The sequence below is a fragment of the Sorex fumeus genome, unplaced genomic scaffold, assembly GCF_029834395.1.
Source record: "Sorex fumeus unplaced genomic scaffold, SorFum_2.1 ptg000128l, whole genome shotgun sequence".
Taxonomy (NCBI): domain Eukaryota; kingdom Metazoa; phylum Chordata; class Mammalia; order Eulipotyphla; family Soricidae; genus Sorex; species Sorex fumeus.
Window position 1 is genome coordinate 827,703 of NW_026606185.1, and position 6,277 is coordinate 833,979.

A 6,277-nucleotide genomic window follows, 5' to 3' on the forward strand; every position below is an offset into this window, starting at 1 on the left:
GTTTTTGGGTTTATTTTCTGGGGAGCCACACCCAGCGGTGCTCAGGGCTGACTCCTGGCTCCATGCTCAGGAGTCGCTTCTGGAGGGGCTCTGACTTGACGTGGTGCCGGGACCCCGGGTCAGCCTGTGGAAGGCCAGTGCCCTAACCACTGTGCTATCTCTCTGGCCTCCTGTTCGATTTTTTTGTTTTTGTTTTTTTGGGGGGCTACACCTGGTGCTGAAGCCAGGCGGGGCTGAGACCAAACCTGGAGGAAGCCTAAAGTCCAGCTCTTAGAGCCACCTCAGACCCTGGGACCCTCCCTCTAAATGCAACTGGACAGAGCCAAGACCGGAGTGGGCCATGGCGGGAGGGCGGGGCAGCCCTACCCATCCCTGGCACGCCTTGGGCTGCCCAGGTCTCTCAGCCCTGGACCACTTCTCCAGGACCCCCCTCCGCCCTTTTCCCTTCGTCCCTCTCAGAGTGCCCACAGGCCCAGGGCAGGGTGCCAAGGCACCTCCCGCTTCTGTCCATTGTCTCCGGGGAGTTTCCGTGGGGGGCGGGCACTGTAGCGTGGGCCCCAAGCTGCTGCCAACGCTTCTCCCTGGGCAGACATGGCACATTAAACACCAAATTGCCTTGCCAGGTTGTCATTCTCTTTGCTAAGATTTCTCCTGTCGTTCTTTACAAAAACAAAACACACACACACACACACACACGAAAAAAAACAACAACAAAACAACAAACTCAAGCTGGAACCATAGAACAGTGAGTAGGGCGTTTGCCTTGCATACAGCCGACCGGGGTTCAACCCCCGGCATCCCATATGGTCCCCTGTGCACCATCTGGAGTAATTCCTGAGTGCAGAGCCAGAGTAATCCCTGTGCATTGCCGGGTATGACCCAAAAAGAAAAAAAAATCCCCCCAAAAACAAAAAAAAAAAAAGATGGGGGCTGCAGAGATAGCAGCTGGTGAAGGCACACGCCTGGAGATGTTGCAGACCCGGGTTCGACCCCCCAGTACCTCATAGAGTCCCCTGAGCTCACCAGGAGTAATTCCAGAGCATAGCGCCAGGAGTAGCCTCTGAGCTTTGTTGGGCGCTGCCCCCAAACCCAGAATAACAGCAAAGCCAGCAGGGGTGGAGTGATGGCACAGTGGCTGGGCGTTTGCCTGGCACGTGACCAACCCTGATTCCATTCCCCCGCATCCCATATGGTCCCCGAGCACCGCCAGAAGCCGTTTCCAAGACCAGAGCCAGGAGTGACCCTTGAGTATCCTTGGGTGTTGCCCAGAAACATAAAGCAACAAGAACAAAACCAAGAGTAAGCCCTGAGCATTGCTGCATGTGGCCCCAAAACCAAAAAGAGGAAAACAAAAACTCCTGAATCTCACCAGAGCGGGAGCCAGGGCCAGCCACACCTCTGTTGACCACAGGCAAAATATAATACGCGGACCCCGGTCCCAGCACCCGATAAGATCTCCGGGGCTCCACTTCCCGAGCCCTTGATCTTGGCAATTGCCCCAGGAGGAGTCATACCACCCTCTTCATTCCCTGGGGACAGGGGCGGCAAGGGGGACACGGAGGGAGGGAGGAAGGGAGGGAGGCAGGGGGCTGCTCACATCTGGGGTGTCGGGGAGCAGAGCCCATGGGAACTGGTGGGTTTGCACCCCCAGGGCTAGCCCCTGCGCTGCTGTGTGACCACCAGGAGCCATGAGGGCAGCAGTTTCAGCTGGTGGCAGGGACTGTCCCTGTGTCTGTCTGGGGGCTCATGATGGCCTTGGTGATGCTGCTAGTGTCCAGTGGGCTGAGGCCAGATGCCTGGGATGGACAGATGGATGGCGCTCAGGACAAAGATGACCCGGGCCCCAGTGCCAGCTACTGACCAGTGGATGCCCCACTTAGAACCTGAATTCCAAAGGAGCCTCCCAGGAGAGGTTGGCACGGGTGCTGGGGGCATCCCTTAGCGAGTTGCTGGAGTGCAGAGCTCTCAGAGTGTCAGGAGGGGGTCTTTGCCGGATTTCAGGGAAAGTGATCTGAGCCCCGTGGAGAGGGCCCATCTCTGCCCAACCCCACAGTGACCCCTTTACCCCCTCACCGGCCTCAACGGAAATGGAGACCCCACTCTCTCTGGGGGAGCAGAGCCCAGCCGCGCTGCTCCTGGAATAGTGGGGGGCTGATGGGCCCGTGGGGGATGAGGCACACTCCCCCCAGCTGTGGGGAGGACCATCCTGAGTGCCCGCAGCACAGCTGAGCCTGGGTCACGGCTGTGTTCATGTGTGCCCGTGTGTGCGTGTGCATCTGTGTGTATGCGTGTCACCTGTGAGGCATCTCTGCCCCATGTGTGTCACCTGTGTGTGCACATGTGCACGTGTATGTACATTTTCGCAGCACACCTGTGTCTATGTATCCATGTGTGTGTCACCTGCACGCACACATGTATATGTATAATACGCATGTGCATATGCATGCATGCATGTACATCTGTGTGCATCTGTGCCACTCGTGTATGTGTGTGTGCACGTGTATGCCTCTTTTGAACATGTGATTTTATGTGTTCACATGTGCACCATGTGTGTGCTTCTACCAGAGTGTCGGGAAAGGGGGATTCCAGGCAGCAGCAACATACACACTCACAACTTCTCACACACACACATATACACATACTCGTACACACATACAGACACACAAACACACATACTCATGCACACATACACCACACACACGTTCACACATTCACACTCACACGCTCACACACACACACATACACATACGAAAGAGGCTGCTGGCACCATTTGTACAAGTCTAGGGAGATCGAGGTGAGCATGGGCCCTGCAGGAGGGTGGCGATGGCCACCTCTCCCCCGAGATCCTTTCCCAAGCTCTCCTGGGTGCTGCAGGGTGGGGGGCACCGTGGGGCGCCACTCTCTGCATCCTCGCTACCGGTGTCGGGGCTCCTGGGGGCAGAGATGCAGAATGGGCTCAGGCTTAGGCAGAGCCCCCCCCGCCCCCCACCCCCGCCAGGAGTCCAGGCCCATGAGGAGTCACGTGACCTCTGATCCCTGATCTCTCCGGCATCTGAACCCCAGCCCGAGCAGCCTCCGGGAGCAGAGCCTCAATGGGCGCTGTGTTCACCCACCAAGCTCCTTCCTCCCACGTCGGGCTTCATTTGTCTCCCTGAAGCTGCTACAAAGCCCAGTGACAAGGCTGCCACCCTGCTCTGCACCGGTCCCCAGCCCTCTGCGGGGAGGGAACGCTCCTGCCCATGCCTCAGCCAGCCATGACATTCACAGGCTGTCACGAACCTGAGCTCTTGCTCCAGGACCCCCGCTTGGAACCCCCCCACCCCCAGTGCAGCCCCTGCATGGGGGCCGGGAGCTGCAGGTGCGGGGGAGGGGAGTCGAGGGGGAACAAAGCCTCGTGGGGGCCCCAGCGTCCCTTCCCGGCACCCCACAGAGTCCCCTGAGCACAGCCAGGAGTGACCCCTGAGCACAGAGCCAGGAGTCAGCCCTGAGTACCGCCAGAGAGTGGGTCTAAAACCAAAAGGAAATCTGACCGGCCGTGGCAGGAGCAGCTCCCAAAAAAAAAAACAGCCGGAGCCCAGGAGCGAGCTGGAGAAGAGACAGGAGGGACGTGCCTGAGTCCACTCGTGGCTGGAGCTTTGGAAATCGGGGAGGCAGGGGGCTCTCCCACAGGGCGTCCGGCCAGAGGCCCTGAGGTTTCCAGGAGAGATATCAGAATGGAGGCCTGGGGTCTGGCCAGGAGCAAGGAAGAGAAACGGGAGACAGAGGAAATGTGTTAGGGGTTGCTTGCCTTGCGGCCCCTGACCCCAGTTAGACCCCCAGCGCAGCACAGGGTACCCTGAGCGCGGCCAGAGCCAGGAGCAAGCCCCAAGCACCATGGGGTGAGTCTCCAAGACAAGGAAGGAAGAAACATCTTCCTTCTGTTTCTGGTAGCTTTGATTCACCCCCTTTTACCAGCTCCCTCTGGCTCCGCTAGCAACACACCTTTGCTACCTCAAGTTCAAAATTTATGTATATGGGGGCCGGAGTGATAGTCCAGTGAGGAGGGTATTTGCCTGGCATACCGCAAACTCGGTTTCGATCCCCAGCATCCCATTTAGTCCCCCGAGCACTGCCAGGACTTGAGTGCAGAGTGCAGTTAAGCCCTGAGCATTGCCGGGTATGACCCAAAAAAGCCAAAACAACAACAAAATTAACCTACAGTGCCAGCACTGTAGCTGTGAGCCTGAGCACTGGATTCCTATAACAAGCGCCCAAATGGGGAGGCAGGCTGGGCACTGGGAGGGAACCCGGGACGCTGGCAGGGGGAAGTGGACACTGGTGGTGGGACAGGGCCTGGAACATCATACTCCTGAAACCCAGCTATGAATAGCACTGTAGCACTGTCCTCCTGTTGTTCATCGATTTGCTTGAGCAGGCACCAGTAACGTCTCCATTGTGAGACTTGTTACCGTGTTTGGCATATCGAATACTCCACGGGGAGCTTGCCAGGCTCTGCCGTGCGGGCAGGATACTCTCAGTTGTGAGCTGGGCTCTTCGAGAGGGACAGGAATCGAACCCGGGTTGGCCACATGCAAGGCAAATGCCCTCCCGCTGTGTTATCGCTGCTGTCCACCGTTCAGCTATGAATAACTATAGAAATCATAGTTACATGATTATATAAATCATAGTACATTTTTGTTGGTGGTGGTTGGTTGACTGGTTTTGTTTTGGGGCCACACCCTGCAATGCTCAGGGGTTACTCCCGGCTCTGCACTCAGGGATCACTCCTGGGGGTGCTTGGGGGACTCTATGGGATGCCGGGGATCGAACCAGGGTCGGCTGCGTGTAAGACAAGCACCCACCTGGGGAAGGCTCTAGTCTATGGTGCCTTCATCTTTAGTAAAAAAATAAATTGAAGAAAGGGGTAGCAATAAAAGCATTCGACAGGGGCCGGAGCGATAGCACAGCGGGTAGGGCGTTTGCCTTGCATGCGGCCAACCCGGGTTCAAATCCCATATGGTCCCCTGAGCACCACCAGGAGTAATTCCTGAATGCAGAGCCAGGAGTAACCACTGTGCATTTCAGGGTGTGACCCAAAAAAGGTAAAAAGGTAAAGGCCCTCCCGTTGATCGTCGATTTGCTCGAGCGGGCCCAGTAACGTCTCCATTGGAGACTTTGTTGTTACTGTGTCTGGCATATCGAATACTCTCGGTAGCTTGCCGGGCTCTCCGAGAGGGGCGGAGGAATCGAACTCGGGTCGGCCTTGTTGGCCGCGTGTAAGGCGAACGCCCTACCCCTGTACTATCGCTCCAGCCCCAAAAAAGAAAAAAAAAAAGAGGGGCTGGAGCGATAGCACGGCAGGTAGGGCGTTTGCCTTGCACGCAGCCAACATGGCCGACCCGGGTTCGATTCCCAGCATCCCATATGGTCCCCCAAGCACCTCCAGGAGTAATTCCTGAGTGCATGAGCCAGGAGTAACTCCTGAGCATCCCCAGGTGTGACCCAAAAAGCAAAAAAAAAAAAAAAAAAAAAAGAGAGAAGCATTTGACAATAAATGTCAGAAGTAAACAAACCCCATGGAAATGGGGCAAAGAACAGGGCCAGAGAAATAGCACAGTGGGGGGACACTAGTATTATACGGCTGACCCAGCTTTGAGCCCTGGCACCCAGCACTCCATAGTGTCCCCTGAACCCACCCGGAGTGATCCCTGAGTGCAGAGCCAGGAGTGAGCCCTGAGCACCGCCAAGTATGACACACATACCCCCAAAAAAAGAAAAGAAAAGAAAAATGAGGGATAGGGCAGTTAATGGGGTTCAAATGGATGTCTTGGTGGGTTCAGAAAGGCTGGGAGGGCCTTCTAGAAGGACTTCAACCTCAGAACTACTGGATACTTGTGGGGAATACCCATTTGCACACCAGCCAGTCACAGGGTTCCCAGGGAGAGAGCAGAAAAAAGGCCGGTTTCGTCTTGGTGGCTGGGCTTCTCCCTTTCATCTGCCTCCTGCCCTGGTTATTAATAGCGCCACAAACAACGCAGGTTCCTGGAGCAGCTGGGGCAGCGGGTCCCAGGGCACAGCTGGCATCATGCTGTCTCTCTGGCCCTGCGCCAGGCCGTCTACGCCGGCCCTGGGGACCTGAGGTCTTCCTCCCCAGCTCCCGCCTGGGCAAAGCCCCCTCCCCCTGGCTTCGGATGGCGCAGGCCCTGCCTGGCTAAGCTTCCAAGGGACAGGAGACGAGAAAGAGGGAACATGGACCAAGGGAGGGGTCCGCGTTCCCCGAGGGGAACCCAGGATCTCC